This window comes from Cygnus olor, chromosome 4 (genome assembly GCF_009769625.2).
Source record: "Cygnus olor isolate bCygOlo1 chromosome 4, bCygOlo1.pri.v2, whole genome shotgun sequence".
NCBI classification, from domain to species: domain Eukaryota; kingdom Metazoa; phylum Chordata; class Aves; order Anseriformes; family Anatidae; genus Cygnus; species Cygnus olor.
The window spans coordinates 39,212,835-39,232,704 of record NC_049172.1 but is presented as its reverse complement, the minus strand read 5'-3'; the positions used below and the strand labels follow the sequence as shown (position 1 = coordinate 39,232,704).

The 19,870-nt window shown below is 33.8% G+C and overlaps 1 long non-coding RNA gene across 1 annotated transcript in view; it reads left to right on the top strand.

The window, feature by feature from the left end:
* The first annotated feature begins 408 nt into the window (after positions 1-408).
* The window catches only part of LOC121069523, a 41,555-nt gene continuing 22,093 nt past the window's right edge, over positions 409-19,870 (top strand). Inside the window, exons 1-2 of the long non-coding RNA XR_005819476.1 lie at positions 409-502; positions 8,864-8,938. This is a non-coding gene — a long non-coding RNA (uncharacterized LOC121069523). The remainder of the gene's footprint in view (positions 503-8,863; positions 8,939-19,870) is intronic.

The window sequence follows — 19,870 nt, the reverse complement described above, 5'->3', positions numbered from 1 at the left end:
ATGAAATGTTAGCCTGTGTTGCTGGGCTGTTCAGGGCTCTAAACCCAAAGACAGTTTTGATAGCCCTCCAAGCTCAGGTGTGCAAATGGTCAGATATATAGTGGTGTTTACATGCCAAGCCATACAAACACTTGGCAGATTCTGTCAGGCACCAGTGTCTTCATTTACAAAAGACCAAGAATCCACAGCAACGACATCATACCTTTAAAAACTCTTCCATGATTACAGCAGTTTTTTTTTTCCCAAAGTCTCAGCTCGTCTGTTTCTCTCATTTGAAAGTTCTGGGGACTTCTGACGGGTGAGGAAAAGGTGAATATATTTATTTTCATTTCTATGTTTCCTATGTTTAATTTTCCTTTTATTTATTTTTTTTTTCCTTAATAGAGTTGAATAATTAATGGAGTTCCTGCCTCCTAACAGTATAAACCAGTGAATCATTATAGATCTTTCAGTGTTACATTTAGGAAAACTGGGAATTACCTTCAAAAACCTCCTATTCTGGGTAATAATTTGATTTCTGTTCCCCATAAATCATTCTTTTTTAGAATATAAAATTAAAGAGATTTCTTGACATTTACCTACCTTTACCTAGAAAGAAAACAAAACTGAAAGACACTTCTTTTATGTTTCTTGTACTAAAACTTTGCACGTATTTTCAAAGTTAGATGCCTACAAGCTTTACCTTAGTTTAAAACAAAAATGATAAAAATAAGATAAAGAAAATACAAAGTTTTTCTGTGAAACACTCTGGAACTGAATTTCTTTCTTTGCACTTACTCTGAGATGCTGATGAAATGTCAAGTAGATGATATCTGTCTCATCTTCTGAATATAAAGTTCTCGGCAACAGGAATCTTCTCATGTAATAGCTTGTAGGCTTGGTTTGAACACTGCTTTCCATAAGATTCAGAAAAATCTGAACTTTACTTCTCGAACTCAACAAGAGTTGAGTTCAAATATGAAAGTATTTGTATTGCCTTCCAACTTACTATTGCAACACTTCCTTGGAGTCAGTCTTACTGAAGTTATTGACAAAATTTTATTGACTTAACCTGTACAATTTTGCATTGTTTTATTTGTTTATACTTTTTGCTTACTGCTGTTCCTGGTTTAAAATAGTGTTAATAATATAGGAAACAGGTTTACAATGGTCAAATCACAGCAGATTTTTTCATGCTTTTCTACATTGCTAACTTCGGCAAAATAACTACAAATATATTGGAAATCAATGTGTATAGCTTGTAGATTTGCTTCATGTTTTCGTATTCTAACTCATTCTCTTGTATTTTTTCATAACATTGTTTAAACCCAGCAAAGTTCTTACATTGGCACATTATGATACCGATTTTATCCAACCCCCTGTAATGTGTCCTGCCGCTTACTAACATCTTAAAGTTCAACCTATTGTTTGATCTTGTAGTGGATTCTGAGGTGTGTTAATTGGTTTAGAAGAATCAAAGTCTATGTATATGTACACATATTCTTTAGTTATGAGACCTAAATGTAGCTGTATATGTTGTATGTATACATCATATCAATTCATTCAATGTGAGTTGCTTTAAAAAACATCACTTGCTTTTCATCATACCAGAAGCCTTTCTGGTTCTTCAGCTCCCCTTTTAAAATAGTATTTTGGAAAAATCTTGTAAGTTTTGTGAATAGGTCAATTTTCATAGCTATTTTTGCTAAAAATTATCAAACTGAATAAAAATGAAATCTGAACTCAGATTACCATAACAGGTTGTTGTCTGTGAATTCGCAACTGAAAGAATAGAAAAGATCCGTGAAATGTATCAGTGGCAGTAATCACTGTTTAACTTATTTTCCTTCTTGCTAGTTAGGGGGATTGTCTCTTACAACTGTAAAAGCGTTATGATAACTAAACAATGTAAAAGTTGCATTTTTTTTTTTTATTTTTCTCAATCGGATAGGTATAATGTGCTCTAAAGAACAGCCCGAGGATTTTGTGTAATCATGCTTATTTTGGTGTCATTTTAGGCCTGTTCAGTACAAAATATGACTTTTAAAATATAGATTTAAAAAAAAAAAATTTACAGAACTCAATGATATACAAATAACGACTTGTAGGATCAATTAATTGCTGTAAAGAAAACTAGGAGGAATAGAAAAATACATGGCAAGACTGGTGAAAGCAGAAGTGAGGTAGTCAAGTTGAAATGCCCTTAGAAGTACTGACCTTGTGCTAGTACGTAGAGCATCAAGAGGGTGTAAAAGGAAAATGGTTATTCGTAGTTACATATTTCTGTTTTGCTGTCTTTTCTATCAAATAGAATTTTTATTTAGTTTTGGAAGTTTTACATAATTTGTAGCGATCTTTATCTATCTGGTGCTTCTTCAGGGACATTTGAATGATTATTTTACACCTCCAGACTATTTTAACATTCATGGCAGAGTTCCCCAGAACATCATTTGTGTAATTGCTAGTTTCTAAATTTTAGAGTACCCTGGATCCCAAGCACAATTTCTTTGGTAAAAAACAAACAAACAAAAAATCTGAAATTCTTCAAATCACAGTACACTTTAACGAAGAATTAAGTTGATCTTCAATATCTGTCACTAGAACAAGTTAATTCTGCTTGAGAGACTTGGAAAGAAACGATGTATTTTGTGCTACTTTTTGTTAAGAACACTGTAAGCATAAGTAATATTAAAGCTGAATATGTGGTCAGAGTTGAGAACAAACTAGGTCTGCAAAACGGAGATAGTGGTAATTAAAACTTCCATTTGGGGTAACAGTGTCAAGTTAGTGCCTGTCTGCTTGCTCCTATTCTTTTTAGGTACTTGTTAAATCAAAGATCAAATGCACTAGGTATAGAGTAGACAAATTTTAAGCTTCAGCAAAGCAGATGCATAATGTTGTACTTCACTTTTATGAAATGCATCATAGATTACATTTTTTCTGGGGCCTAGAGAAAGATTCACAATAAAGGAATCTTATGTTAAAGAAGATTCAGTTAACTGAGTATTCATATATTTCAGATAATGAGTTCATTTAAATGCAATTGAAAGACATTTTGAAGACTGCAAGAACTGACCTGTCTCTAAACAGACTCAGTTACCTGTGGTGCAGTTACAGTTTACCAATAGAAGTGTATCTTGCACACAGCCTTCTCGTTCAGAGTGATTCTCCAATGTTTGACACTGTCTTCTAGCTCTTGTTAGCAATGATTTTTGTCAAAAAGCTGACACCATTCAGAAAACTTGCAGTGATCCTAACACAACTCAGTGCAATGGTTGTCTCTGAACACTGTATTCAGTGTTCAGTGTTCCTGAACACTGTGTATGGGATTGGTATTATAATGATGCTTCCTTGAGAAGATTAACTCATCTTTTCATTTTACTGAGTCTCATGATATTTTTATGTTACTATCCAGCCACTAGTACACAGTATTGCTATTGGGTTGATTCTGAACTTTCTGTATTGTTCAGTTACAGAAAACGTGGTAAATCTGGAAAGTTCTTCTTCCTTTTATTAAATTAAAACTTGTAGTTACAGTGCTCTATGATTAATGCCATATGTGATGTTTAGCTTTTGTAAGTCTTTCAAATCTGGGGGATTTTTAGGAAAAAATAAAGAATCTTTTCCCCTATTTTTATTTTGACTAAATATATTTTATTCTGCCAACCAAGAGATGATGACAGCCCATTTAAAATGTCAGATCCTTACCTTCATTTTGACAGTGAACCAGGTTAAAACTGCCTTAAATCTCACCTCACAGAAGCATCTCATAGAGACGGGTGCAGAAACCTTAAAAAAAAAAAAAAAAAAAAAAAAAAAAAAAAAAAAAAAAAGGATACTGCATTTCTATTAGTTTTATTTTTTATGCTAGATTGGTCCTTTGGTACATAGTGCAGCACCACACACTGAATTAGCTGCTGAGAAATGTTCAGGTCAGATAGGAAACTGAAAAAAACAACACGGTGGCTTAAATTTGCCCAGGTCTCCCATTCCTGGATTACATGAAGTTTTCATTCAGCACAACAATAAACATGGGGTTTGCTTACACTGTCTTCTGCTACCCGCTGGATGTGCGTTGAGTATCACAGATCCTGAGGTGCACAGGGCATGTCTTGGCCCAGGTGAGTCAGTTTTCCTTCTTTGCATTCCTGTAGTCACAGTGTAACATAGCACTGTGGTTATTGGACAGGAGTATCATGGGTCCTGAAAGGTGGGGCACAGAGCATTTGACCTTTATTTCTGCTATCTGAACATTTTAGCTCATTGCAAACCATCCTGTGTTTTCCTGGCTAACAGTTCTCTGGATTTCAAATGAACTGCTGACCAAACAAAAGCAGATCCTAATTACTTAGATCCCATATTTTTTTTTCTCTGATTGTTTAATGGGTATGAAGTGTTACTATTGATTTCCATGGGAACAGGAAAGGGCATGTGTTATCCAATGCATACTGAAAATCCTATGACAGTTACTGGAAAGAGAAAAGACATGCTAACTCTCTTTAAATTGCAGGATGAAAATTGTGTATTAGAACAATTATGCTTCAGGGTGAATGTGTAAGTATAATGATACTGAAACTTTGCTTCTTTTCAAAATATACAAGTCTATGACAGTTTGGTAATGAAAAAGATAGTGATTCACATATGTTAAAAAAAAAACTGAGCAAAAATGTCAAGGTGTGACAGAGGGCAAACAAATTACTTCTAATAAGAAAAAAAATGTTAGTTTTCAGAAGAATAATTGCTGGGTCTCTTCTTAGGAATATATTGATATCATTAAAATGTCATTCATGTATTAGAAATAATTATAAGTTAGATGAAATAATTTTTAAAACTTGGAAATATATAAAGAAGCCTCCTACTCTGCACATTTACCACACACCGAAACAGCTTATAATATGGAGGGTAGGAGTTAATGGTCAGTTTTCTTGCTGGAAAAGGATCACCATGGAGTCCCACTGGGATGTATTCATCAATGATCCGAGAAAGAGAATGAACAGTGAAGTGACACAGTTTGCGAAGTTATTCAGCATAATGAAGACAAGGGTAATGACAAAAAAGATGCAGAAGGCTCTCTCAGGGACTGATGGTAAAGTAGAAGATCAAGTTCCGTGTTGATATGCACAGTGTGATAAACATAGGAAGAAAAATAATTGTAACTTAACATACATAACGCTAGGTACTGAATTAACTCTTACACTGAGAATCTTGTTGCTGAGTAGTACAAGAAAATGTTATATGATATTCAGCTTAACTTTCCTCTGTAGTCAAAACCCAAATATTTTCAAAAAAGAGAGAATGAAGTGGAGGACATCATTAGCCACTATATATACATCTGCCACATGACCTCAGTTTGAACACTGTGTGAAGGTCTGCTCCACCTTCTCAGCTGTACAGTAAAATGTAATAGTATAGAGATAGCATAATAAAACTCCATAAGATACAAAGAAAGGTGACAAGGGTAAGGAGAGGTTGGGACAGGTTTTGTGCATGTATTTGAGAAAACTCAGTTATGAAAACTGGGGAAAAGGAGGTGGGAATAAAGTATGTAAACAATGAGGTACCTGCACTGCTATGCTCGTACAGGGTTATTTATAACTCACCAGTCAAACTCACACTGTTTTCTAGACCATATTAAACTAGCTTGATTATTAGTTTATGCCAAATCACTACACTTATGAAACGTATGTACTTGCACAGTATACTGTTGAAAAAAAAAAAAAATCTTTCTTTTCATGAAAGAAAATAACTTTTCATTTGGATAAGCATCGTCCTTATATACCCTTGTATAACTTATACTGAAGTTACTGGATGTCCCCCAAATTCTAGTGAAATGACAAACAAGTTGGCACAGGACTGAGTAACTCAGGAATTCATACAAATCCCAAAAAAAATTATTACAGTTTAATTTAGGACAAATTGAAGAAGAAACAATAGACTAAATTACAAACATGCTTTTTACCTTACCTCAATTTTTATGTATCTTCTATCTCTATCTTCCACCCCCCTCTACCCTACCCCCCCCCACGCCTTTTTTTTTTTTTTAAACCAGGTTACTCATACTACCAGTTACTTCAGTTCTTTTGTGGAAAATGTGTTTTAAACTAACATGAAATATGTGAAAGACCCTGAAATATATGAGCTTGTTACTGCTCTTAGACTTAAAGTCAGAGTACTTTTTATCTCCAGCTGAAGAAACTGGGACTTAAGAAACACTTAACTATGAAGAATCTAGATTTCTTTTCAGGACTGGTTGAAATGGTGCGAGTTCAGAAATGAACAGTATTGCTTTGATTTTAATTTTACTTGGTTTGGAGAATCTTTGAAGTAGGTGTGGTTAGAAACTAGCCTAGAAGGATGTGTTCAGAGCAGCTGCACTTGCCATCAAATGAAAATTACGTGGATATGCTTAGTTGGTTCTGGCAGTGATAGCTCTTGAAAATCACCATCCATCTCTATTTTAGGTCCATGTCAGTATTTTATTTTGCTATAATGAAGATTTTGTTGAATATATTAAACTTATATCTCATTCAGTTACCAGTACACTATTAATTTTTCTTTGACAACATGTTTTGGTTGAATGGGATAATTTCTAAAGAGGCACCGTTCTTTGTACTTACTGTGACCCTTTGGTAATGTGATGGTTTTACTAAACCATTGTATCTGTCAATTGCAAGACTGATCATTACTGGTAGTATTGTGAATGTGAATGGATGTTTATGGGTAGTACAGCAGTGATGGGGCCAGAAATTCTGTTCTGCTCCAGCTGAGAATCAGATCTGGGTGAGTTCAGTATTCTCTGATCTTTTCTACATATGAAAAGAGTATTTAAAAGTATGTCATCCATAGTCCTATTTAATCAATGTGAGGGGAAAAAAAATAACAGCATTAAATGAATTCCTATGTAGAAAATTGCCAAAGGACTTAGGCCCCAAATGGTTTGAATTTCAATATAAAATTAGAAATAGCTGCTTTTCACCCATTACAGCAATCTTTCTCTCAGCTTCCCAATTCTGCCTCTGCATGTTGTGTAGCTTCAAAACAAGCTCTTCTGGGTATTTTAAATCCAATTTTTATGAATCTTGTTTTGAAGTTACCTATGTATACACCAACCATTTTTCCAGCTTTGTGTTAGTCAGCCACTCCTTAATTGAACAAATGGGGAAATTGGTGTTTATTCATATCAGATCTATTAATATCGCTCTTATTCATCTACAGTGCCTGCTTAAACATACATTTATTAGCATGAAAACTTACAATGAATAAGATATAAACTGTCTGAGTGGTAGGGGAAGGGACAATTTTGTACATTTAGCTGCTTACATATACATTCACAAAACCTAAGATGTAACAGTACATAAAAGGTAAGGGTGCTTTATTCACTATGTATAAATAAACCCAGCTAAACCTATGTGTATATTTCTTTAAAGAAAACACACACACACACACACAAAAAAAAAAAAAGTAATTTGAATAAAGCCTGGTACTTAGATTCAGCACAATCAAGTTCCATTTGGTGCCAAATTCACTAGTGGATTCATTCTGCAACGGCTTAAAATCAGCTCAGGAATGATAGAAATGTTCTCCACTTTTAATGCAAACCTTCCAAACCAACAACATTAGATGTTATAGTAACCCTGTTTTGAGCTGTGGATCCTCAATGGTTTTGTGTTTCCTTGCATCAATGTAAAATGTCCAGATAAGGCTAATTTAGTCTGCTTCATTCAGATAAATATTATACCACTGCACTAGGAGACTTCGCTTTTATTTATCATGATTTGCTACCCCTTTAAGTTCACACTTGCTTCTCCAGCTTCCTATTTAATCATTTGCAGTTTGAATCCTACTTAGTATGAAGTAATTGGTGTGCGAAGTGTTATGCCAAAAAGCACTTTTAAACACTCTCCCAAACACGTATAATTTCTTATACCTTTTTTTTAAAGCTTCTACATATTCAAAACAGCTGTTTCCAGCTCAACATATTTAACAATACAAGCTTTATTAAATATTCCAATTTAATTCCACTCCATACTAGTTACTAGAAGTATCCTGGATTTATTTTCCTTTCTATGTCTTCCTTCAGAAACAGACTGGATGGTCTTCTGCCTTTATAAACAAAAATATGCCAAATTGTCCAAATGTGATAGCAAATGTTCTAGACCAAGGACATAAGTAAAATACAATACAGCAGTCCTGTAAGCACATGATCAGCTACAAATATTACAGTTTGGATAGATTCCCAGGATCACATATAACTTGAAATAAACAGCTGCTCTTTCACAGATAAACTGGTATATAAATAGACAAAACCAACCTCTGTGTAGTGCCAGAACTTGAACTGTGCAAGCATCATACATGAGGTGAAAAGGTACTGATTTATTTTTGATTCCAAAATGTATCTTTTTTTTTATTAAGTTACAAAATGAAGTAAATGTGACCTTCAACGTATAATGGCCAAATAATTTCAGCAGATGTGCAATTACTAAGAACTACAAAATATTACCTTCAAATCTTGCTTGAGACAAGGAGAGTCATTTTAGAATGGCAGAAAAGGTATTCGTGTATTCAAAGGAATGCCTATGCTTCACAGGCTGATGAAAGAGAACTGAAGGTCACTGCTTATGCAAGGTGTGACCTCTCAGAGACAATACCAGTATTTTATTTTGAGTGAAAAACATTCTGATTTGACAAAGGTCATGCAGAACAGCTCTTTTTTTTTTCTGGAAAAAAAAAAAAAGGTTTTATTTATTATGCTACATGTCACAGGATTTAAATCTTTTCAACCTTGTGCTGAACATGTTTCTTAGGCTGTATTTTCTATTGTAATTCACTTATTTGTAGAAAATTCTGTAAGACAGAAATGTCCTTGTCTCTTTCTTTTTCATAGAAAGATCATCTTCACTGAGAAACAACCCTTGGAGGTATTAAAGATTTTCTTTTGCTCAAAAATGATAAGACTAAGGTAAACGTTTCACTCCTACTCTTTTATATCATTAATAATAATTGATTAGGGGGAAAATTAATAATTTTATTTTTTAGTTCCGTAGCTCTCAAGTTTAGCTTTCTGGAGTCCCAGTTTGCATACATTGTATGGGCTCATGAGCTTGCATAAATTGCACTGCAACATGGAATGATATGAGAGTGCACTTTTTTTTAGAAACTCTGAAGTAACTAAAGCAATTGTAGATCTTTAACCATACAGCAAGCACTTAAGGAAGCTAGCCAGTCTTCAGCTAACTGAGTCAGCACAATTTGAATTAGAGTTTCTTGCTTCTCTAAGAAGGCTTTAACTTACTTATGAGTTACATGTGTAGCTCACAAAACTAAATCACAAGAAGATGTGGTTGGAACTAATTAGTTGACATAACTGTGGTCTTTGACCTTTAAAAAAAAAAAAAAAAAAAAAACACTTCTACTCTGCACTGAAGCAGCATCAGCACTGTCACAGAGTTTGTGTGCAGAGAAGAATGGCCACGGGGGTCTCCTAGTCCACCCCTCTTCAGTCCAGTTTCCCGTATGACTGAACTCCCTAAATATTCCCAGGGACCAGAGGGCACTGCTGATTCACAGTCATTGTCACCTTTGCATTATGAATAAAGAGTTTGTGACATTGATATGATATTTTCTGTGGGATCTCATTGAAGACTGGAAGCTGGAAGCTAGCCCAAAATAAGATCCACAATGTATTATCTATGGTGAAAATCACCTTATTTCCTCCACTTTATCCTGTGCTGGAATTCTTTCCATATCATAACTGAAACTTTGTTACAGATTCCTTTTACAAGATGTTTAACAATAACATAAGCTTCAGCTGAGCCTTTTTATGGTAGATATAAGGTGTTATACATAATCTTCTTAGGAGCTTTGCATTCACTAACTTTTACAGGCAGAATAATAAAGTTATGTTGGTGTGATAGCCAGGAAAAAAAAAGAGTTATCATAGCAAATCAAATATTTTTTCTGAAAAGCATTTAATTAACAAAACAAGATACAGTAGTTATTGTTGGTCAATTAGAGATGTAATAATTACTCCTGCTTAGCTGATGAGAACAGGATAAGTAGGCAATTACTGTTAAAACAAGCTGAAGTGCAAATAAAATCAATTAAAATGTATATTATATTAAAATAAGTGGTAGCTAAAATATGCAATCATGACTTGTGTTCATCTTCACAAAATACATGTTAAATTGTACTTTAAAAATTTCTCAGTATATGCCTCTCTTCCTTGTTCTTTGCTTTCAGTTGACCCAGTTTTAAAATAAATAAATAAATAAAATAAATAAATAAATAAAGTGGGCTTCCAGAGTCTGTGAAATTCTTCTCAAAGAGAAATTCAGGATCAAGTGAGGGTATATTTTCCAAAGATTTTTATCATTTATTAGAACCGAGGAAACAAAATAATAACATATTCAAGAATGTCTGCCCTTATTCTGTTCATAAATTATTCCCAAACAGACTGAAGTTAAGGAATTCATTCTTATTCCAAATTACTCAAAAATAGATTGTGCAAAGATAGACTAGCTGTTCACTAGCTCTTTTTATAATACTTACCTAAATCATATTTCATTGCTCCTTTACTTTGATTAGATCACTAAAGTGTTTATAAATCTGTTAAAGGGTAATCAGAGATTTTCTAGTGTTGATTTCTTGAAGCTATCACTGAGAAGCAGAGAATAATAAATCCATCCATTAATGAAAAATAAATTTGATTAGCAAATATTTAATCAAATGTCATTGAGAACAACTTAACCTTTCACTTTTGAAAGGAATGGGTGCCTCTGTTTGATACAAAGTAATTTTTATAATATTTGAAATAATTTAAAGGGAGACACTGACTTTGGACTGCACTGCAGTATATTTTCTGTTGCTCAGCTGCTGTAAAGAGATTACAAAATAAACTCCATCTGCTCCAAGGGATAGCTTTAAAACATGTTCAGAAGTGAATAAGTACTTTACACATCTTCTAAGGCTTGGTTTTTAGGGATCAGATTAGGGGTGAAAGTGGTCACAGCCAAAGTGCTTTTACAGCCATTGGGGTCACAGTACAGCCTACGCACAGGAGGGTTTTAGCAGCTGTCTAATTTAGATCAGGAGCATGAACTCTTCCCAAGGACTTGAATACTCCCCCTGAAGAAGAGTTCCACATGCATTTCTTTGAAGGTAATACTGGCTTAAATGTCCTTTAACCACTGCTTTCTGCTCCCCTTGCTGCTGTGCTGGTACAACTCCACAGCTTGGTAGGAAACTGAACTGGGGAACTGATTCATTTAAAAAAACAACAACAAACTTTTTTTTTTTTCTTTTTCCTTGTGGCATCACGTACCATCTAAAAACACAGAGAGCTACAATGTGTTAAAAATATTTTTTTTTCTCTGCAATATCATCTAAAAATAAAATAGTTTATAATAATGGAATCATATATTAGATTCCTACCTTAAGGTCAAATTATGTAATTTTTAGATGACATTTATATTGTCATAAACTTTAAGGTAGCTGTGCAAAAACATTTTCCAATTGTAGTGAATTCTTTTGAAATGAGGTTCAGATCATTTTATTTAATTATTCTTTTTTTATTATTGAAATGTTCAGTATAATTATGTAGATCAGATAATGACTGTGAGTCTATGAAGTGATGTATTCTAAATTCTAGCATCAAATACATCTATTGTTTTATTATTTTCCATTCACCATTTGCAACTTAAGAGGGGAGCCATGAATTATACAGCTCTTTTCGTTCTCCAAATACTTTAATGATGCTCATCCCTTTCACTTTTTGAAGCAGCTACAACTTAGAATAAAGCCACTGCTCAGTTTATGCAGTTATATTCCCATCATGGGAATACAGAGCACTGCAAGTACATTCTGTATGATGATTATCATTTTGTTTGTATGAAGATGATGTGTATAGACCCCATTGTATTGGATAGTGTTCTTATTTATCATCTTTTTTAAATAATTATTTGTAAACTTCACAGGGAGTTAAGCTAGTGAAAGGTTGGAGTTGGGTGGAACTCATTTTATTGTCCTACCAGCAAGTATAAGGCTTTTCCCTGAAGGTGCTAGGGAGAAGAAAAAGAGAAAGAAGAGAAAAAAAAAAAAGGTGTTCCATGATGATCTGCACATCAATCACCTTGGGTAGGTATGCACAAATTCTTTTTTTTTTTTTTTTTTTTTTTCAATTAACACCTTTAGTACTTAATAAATAAAAGCCCAAAGCATAGACTCAAACCTCTGATTCTTTTTGTGAGATATTTTGCAGTGTTTGGTTTCATCTTGGCAAGAAATGTTACAACACCAGCCTATTTTCCATTGGTTTTGTAACTTTATTTCTTCATCATACTCAAAACACCAATATGACAAAACCAGAAAGGTTAAATGGATTTCTATGAATCAAGAGTTTAGGTCAGTGGTCTGCTGCACTGTAGGAGTGGATTGAAGTCATGAATCCTGTCCATAATCGTTTATGTCACAAATAGTAAAATCTTAGCCTAGGAATTTGGAAGCTCAAGAGAATAATATGATTTCAGTATATGCTCTTTAGTATGATTTACAAAATGAAACCATTTTTCTTTGTTCAGTAGAAATGGTTCTTACTTTATCCCAGCCAGTTTTTCCCATAAATTGCTGAATCTTCCAGTCTTTTTTTTTTGTATTGTTTTTGATAATGTTTGTGGTGCAACTTTTGTCAATTCAGAACCTTAGAGATACAGATTATCTTGCCTATAGTTTATTCAGTTTTAATCCCGCATAAACAAAAGGTATGCATCCAAATATTTGTAGAAGGATATTTATTTCAGTAGACTTGGAGACAACTCTTAAAAATAGGGAACAAACTTTTGGTGCAGAAGTGCATCCAATAGTGGTCTACACCAACGTTGCTTAGTTCTCCTCAGACCAAAGGCATTTTCAGCACACCTGCTCTGCAACAAAAGTGTCTTTGGAGAAAGCACGATGGCACGGAACTTTCATAATAGCTCTTAAAAAAAGAAAAACCTTTCTTAATAAATGCAATAGGTCTATCTGTACAATCACTATTTGTTGTTGGCAACTAAAATGAGAAAGAGCAAACTTTGGGTTTCTCTGCCCTTTAACCATTGGATTAGCTGGCATCACCAGAATCCAAGGACACCTTCTCACTGCACTTTTCATCCAAGTGAACTTGGCTACATCAGGTGGAAGTCTGGCACAATATATTCTGAAATGAGGAATCAGTCCTTAATTTAGCAATAATATCTAATTAAACACTTGTAATTTAAATATATAGTCATAAAGAACACTTTCCTAATTAATGTACTGGCAAGAAAACTCTCTCAAGGAATGCCAGACAGGTATTTTGAAGCATATTATATATATAACTATAACTATATATATAATTTGTTAATGTGATACTGGAGAAACTTCTCATTAGAAACTCTAGAAAAGCGATCTGTACTTAAAAATCTTTAGCTTAATGGAAGTTGGAGCACTTAAAACCAGATGGAGAAAACTGAAGGGAATCCATGAAGAAAAACTCATTTAATTCCTAAGGTTCCAGTAATTTAGATATATTGAAGCATAAATTGAAATCTTCATAGTCGTAAAATCATATCCAACCATCCCAGTATAATTGCTTGTTGAAAACCAAATTTAAATTGTTTAACCTTACATTTCTTAAAAACAAACAAATAACAAAAAGCACAACTCTGACATTTATATATTGCCATGGTGGTAGAAAGCTTAATATGTCAAAAGAGAAATATTAAGTCATCTAAGTGTTATAAAGCACAGTCATTGTGCATTTTCTGATTAAACCAATAGGTGTATTACTATGTAAGCAATTTTCTTGACACAAATTCAATATTTCCTTTTGTACCCTGGATTTTCCACAGTGAAAGTGTCCAAACCAAAGAGCGTATCTAGTGCAACAGTAGAATATAACACTATTCACAGTATTCATCGTTATTATAAACATTATTTAACTACTTAACCATAGATTAAAGCACCCACTCACTCAATTTGTCATTATTAATAGCTAATAAATAACTTACCTAGCAGTAAGATTCCATTGAGTTTTTTTTTATTTTATTTTTTTAATAGTGTCTGACCTTTATCTGTGTTCTCCTGAAAAAAAACAAGTATAGACATATTCTAATGTTCTCAGTAATCTGGTCATTTATATAAAACTGGAAACAACATTTATCACAAATTCAAAGTTCCGACAGAAATAAATTCTTCGTGTGGTCTTCCACGGAGAGGTGGACTTTTTGGCTAATGCTATTGTTATTCTGTGATTCTCAAATGATTTTTCTTTAGAAGTGAGGTTTGTGGAGTAATAGTTAGCCATCACAGCTACAGACTGTTCTTGGACAACTCAGGTTTTTGTAGAAAGACCTGTCAGAAGCCAGACAGGTTGAAGTATTTCACAAGCTGTCCATTTTAAGTAGCGACTCAGGAAGTAGTAGTGATAAAATTTATAGTTGAGAAAGCAATCTGCTGTGTAGTCTCTTGGCATTTAAGAGCTAATCATAGAAGAAAGACGCTCTTTGCAGTTGTATTTTTAAGAGATCAGAAACCAGTAAAATGAGCAGACAATAACTTCCTTTTACACTGTAAATTACCTTTTATTTTTTGCAGGGGATGTAACACGGAGAATGAATGTATCCTTTGTGTGCTTTCAAATTTTGAGCACCACTGTTTCACGTGCCACACTGAAACTGTGCTGAGATAGAACCATAGAATTTGTTTGTTTGTTTGTTTCCAAAGGGACTTCTGGAGGTAGCTGATCCACCACCCTACCCAAAGCAGAGTCAACCCTGAAGTCAGACGCCACTTCAGAGCAGAATGAGGTTGCTCAGGGCCTTGTTCATATTCTAGTCTCTTCTAGACTCTTCAGTGGCTTTCTACCCCATTAGCAACCTGACTGTGCATGTGGGTAAGAAAGTTGAATCCCACGTGCAAGGCTCTACATTTTCTTTTATCGAACTTCATGAAGTTATTCCAGCTTGTCAAGTTCCCTTTGAATGGCAGCTTTACCCTCCAGCTTTTCAACCTTTCTCCTGATTTAAATAGTTTCATATTCCACCATTCAATTAAAGTCTTCACAGAATATTTTCTGAAGGTGGGTATCATAAGAAGCATTCAGTAAATAAGGAAACCATACCATGGAAGTGTAGCATGAAATGTCCAAGGTGATGGAACTTTGGAAATGGTTCTATACAGTCAAAATATAATGGAAAAAAAAAATATATATATATATATATGAATTTTCACAGAATGAGATAAAATGAGTATATAGTGTCTGAACTTACAGCTCTTAAGCAAAAACTCAATTCAAATACCACTGCAGAAATTTTTGCAAAATTATTGCAAAAATTAATAGCAAGGTAAAAAAGAACTCAGAACATGTATGATGGTGGCCTGGGGAAGAACATCAAGATCAAGTCACTCGTAAACTCTGTATGTATGTAATACTTTCTTAGATATTATTAGAGGTTATCTTAGAGGTTTATTAATATTTATCATATGTGAGTCAATATCAGTGTTCACTCCATTAATAAGAACTTCTATATAATAGAAAATATTTTTAAATGTAGCTACTTGCTTTCTTTTAGATACCTGAGTTTAACGGTGAAGCAACCAAAGCAACTTCAAAAGAGCAAATCTTCACTGGGTGAGTGGCAGTTGTTTTTTTTTTTTTCCTGTATATCAGACCTTTTAACATGTCTTATGCTAGTGAAAGCAAACATTTTTTTTTTTTTAATAAAAATCCAACTTTCTATTTAGTTATATACATATATTTATCAACGTAATTCTCTTTCGATATAGAACTTTGGGAAAGTATGTTATTTTCAGATTTGATTTTTAAGGCAACTGAAAAGTATTTTATCTAGACCCTCTTTTATCCAGGAATATTGGAAAGTCTACTTTCCAGTAAAGTAGTCCAGTAAGAAGTTAATTAATAAACAGTAATTAGCAAACAACAATAATAACAGACTGATGATAAGCTAGATGCATTCATGATGAAATGAAGAAATAAGAAGTGAAATCCTGCCTATTTGATAACTGGATGCGGAATTTCTTTAGATAATATTCTCAGGGGATAGGTTTGAAAGAAACGCATTGGACACTTAAATCTAAAATGTAAGGTGAAGATCACAGTAACAAAAATTGTCATTAAGCATAAACTTTGTTGACTCTGAAGTACTCGTATATCCTCTATAGTCTCATGTATAAATAAATTCTGAAAATCTGTATGAATAAGAGATGGAAATACATGATGTTCCACAGTTAAAGTGTATGTGCAAATTTACATTTCAATATTACATTCAGAAGATATGATATTGCTTAGTACTTCTAACATATTATACTAAAGCACATAGACATATACATAATATAGTAGGAAAAAAATGTGTAGTTAAAAAATTAAAATGCTGCTAGTTGTAAACACATTGATATGCTCTTCCAGTTTAAGAATGCATAGAATAAAGCTAGAAAGAAGCATTAGATAATATAGTTTGAACTCTTCTGTACCAAAGGTGTTACATTTTACCTACTCCCAGGTATTCCGCCCAAAGACAGAGAAGCTTTATTTTCATTTCTCTCATAGTTAATCGTCCTTACTGCATACAAAGGTACATATACATGAGCATATCCTTATAGTTTCCAATAACCCAATCTTAAATACCTCAAACTTCCCTTCACTTTCACTACTTTTCATCTCCATTACAATGAAATCATCTCACCTGTATGAGGATTTTTTTTTTTTTTGATACAAACTACTTCTGCTTGCATGGTGCTTGGGTTTTTTATATACATTTCTACAAGAGATAAAAAATAACCTTTCAGAATTCAGTATTTTCTTGTTCTTCACGTATAACTCCATAATCAGGCTATCCCTAATGGTTTTCCTATAAAGGCAAAAAGACTGAGGTCTTTTTTTCTCACTACAAAAATATGATCTAGTATTTGTGACAGCTGTTCCCATCTCATTTTCTTTTCTTTTTTCTTTTTTTTTTTCCTAGTTTTTCATTTTTAATGTGGATATGAGATCGGGATAAAGCACTTGAGCATCAGTATCTTCAGTGCCACCTATAAGGATTAACGCCACATAACTGCTCCTGTCCATTATTTCCAAGTTTAGAAGAATATGATAGCTTTATTTTAATTTCATGTTTTCTGTACTTAAGTTTGTTTATCCCATATAATCTCTACAATAGACTTCTGTCCTTGGAAACCTTAGATCAGTCCCCTGTGCTACAGGTAGAACTCAGATTCATTTTCATTAGAAGAAAAACATTTCACTTTCTTCTTTTAAAACTCATTCTGCTGGAATGAGCTCAGAGTAACAAGGGTAAAGGGATTTTTAAGGAAGGCACAAATGCTTTCTACCCCTAATCCAAACCTAGACAGCAGCAAAATGGAAGCTGTACAGTCACGAGTAGCAGGACAGTGTGCTCAATAAGCTAATAAACACTGCTGGGATTTCAACCATGCTGTGAGGCTGACTGCATCTGCATGCCTTTTGAATCAGAGCTAGCTTGCGTCTGGCTGCCTCAGAGCAGAGCCAAAAACAACAGAAGTCAAATAAATGTAACTATTGTAATCCAGATCATTCCAGATGAATGCGAGGCCTGATTATAATTATTTACCACTCAACCAATCATTGCATCAGCCATAAATTTTAGCAGCAGTGATTTTGTGCTTACTTCCAAATCATTGCCCAAAATATTGAGAACCATTTATCCTAGAGTGGTCTTGTAGCATAGTCCTGTATCATTCCACAATGCTGTATGTTTAAAGTGCTTGACTCAAATTACTTCAGAATCATATACATATATCATATATATACCTATATATATATATATGTATATATACACATATACATGTACATATATACATATATATAAATGTATATATATATATACATATACCTATATATGTATGTACGTTGGAAGCATATGTATGTATATGTTGTTGGAAGTGTTCTCTAGTAGCAAGAGATGCTCCTAGACTACTATTTGTAATTTGTCTAATGGTAAATTTAGACAAATTGTATCAGGTAACCATATACAAATCTTACAAAAAATGTGTCATTTTTTTTATCCTTTAAAGATAGTGAAAAGAGCTTGCCACACACAGGAGTCAGAGGAAGAAAAGATGTACTCATACTACCAAGTTAAATTACCAGTCCTGACAGTAAAGACTGGTTATCTAAAACTAGTAGCCTGGATTCTGGCATCCAGACATCAGTCTGAAATGGAAAAAGCATGACTGATTTTATATCCTTTAGGATTGCTCTAATTTATAGTCTTGAGTGCTGCTTGGATCCTTAGAAGATTGCCAGAATACCATGTACTCTGGCCACTCCTCCCCACACAGGACTCCCTTTTCTTTGAGATAATTAAAATATTTGTTTAACACTCAGGTCTTCAATTATGCAGTCAGTATCCCCAGCTGGCCACTTAATCCAGTTTAGGTTTGTTTTTTACCAGTAGTACAGCATAAAAGTACCTTTTATGCAGCTAGATCTTGACTTACTTTTTAGAAAATCAATTAAATATTATTTGCTAATTTCATTACTGCTGTCTAACTGATGACTGTGCAGTCTTGGTCTTTAGAGTATATTAAGAACATGCACCAAAACTGAATCTCTGCATAAAGAAGCACTGGTCTGAAATGGAGATGGAAGAGTAATATGAAATAATGACTGTTTTGTTTATTTTTGACTCCAGTCATTTCTGGCTTTAAATATCTGCTTAAGAACTTGTCTTCAGATGTATCATCAATAGAGAAGTATGCAGTGGTTTTCCGAAGGTAGGTCTTCTGGCCAGTTTTCCTGCACAGGTTTAGGTTCTCAATGGCAGTGCCTGGAGGACATTCAGGGATAAGATTATCGCTAGCGCAGTAATTCAGATCACATTAGACTGAACCGGCTGTCCTAATTTTAAAGGTTATTCTAATTTTATGTAAATCTTTAACTGCCACCCCCCCCCAAAAAAAAAAAAAAAAAAAATCTGCATAATATGCCTTGCATTTTAGTTTTACTTGTCATTCACTTTTGTACAAGATTCAACTTTTTTTTGTGTGCCTTCTGGTACCCCAATGTCTTCTCAAGTGACACTGATATTAAAACTGAAGAGGCTTTCCCCCCCCTGTTTTATGAAATCCAAACTTGTAACGCCCCTTTCTTATTTCTTTTCATTCACCAAACGATTTTCAAAATTATCAAATCATAGTCATGCAGCCAAACCAGAAAAAGATGACTGTTTCTTATCTATGAAAAGAATAATCTGAACCAAGGAAAATATTCAAATGCTGAGGCTAGACCCTGACCCCAGTGCTCATATTAGTGAAGGGTTATTCACCTTATTAAAATTAATCCCATGTTCATGTCACTACCTGCCCCAGAAGGCATTTCTTTATTTTAATATTTCTTATATTTCATATTCTGTACTTTTAATTAAATTTTATCTTTAATAAATCCATTTTTGCTGTGTTTCACCCCCTTCGATGATTCTCTAGAGAAACTGCATGATATGGACTCCCATTTCCTGATTGGTTATGCCCGCTTCCAGAGTGAATCCACTCTGACTCATTCTCTAAAAGCAAGAGTCCACATTTTATACATTACCAGAAAGTCAAAAGAGAAAAAGAATCAATGTAAGAAACTGCTCCCTCCTCAACAGCAGCAGACGATTTCCTCTGCTCTGTGACTGTATTTTCAAGTTAATTTTTACTATTTAAAGTTGGCACTGGCCCTGGCTGAAAGAAATATCAGAGCACATTCTTTGAATAGTGCCTACTGTTTGGTAAAAATGAAGACTTCTCATACAATTATAGCATATGCTTTTGTGTTTTAAGCAGAGGACACGAATCTAAGGAAGTAAAAATTTTCACAGTTATTGGTGTATGGTAA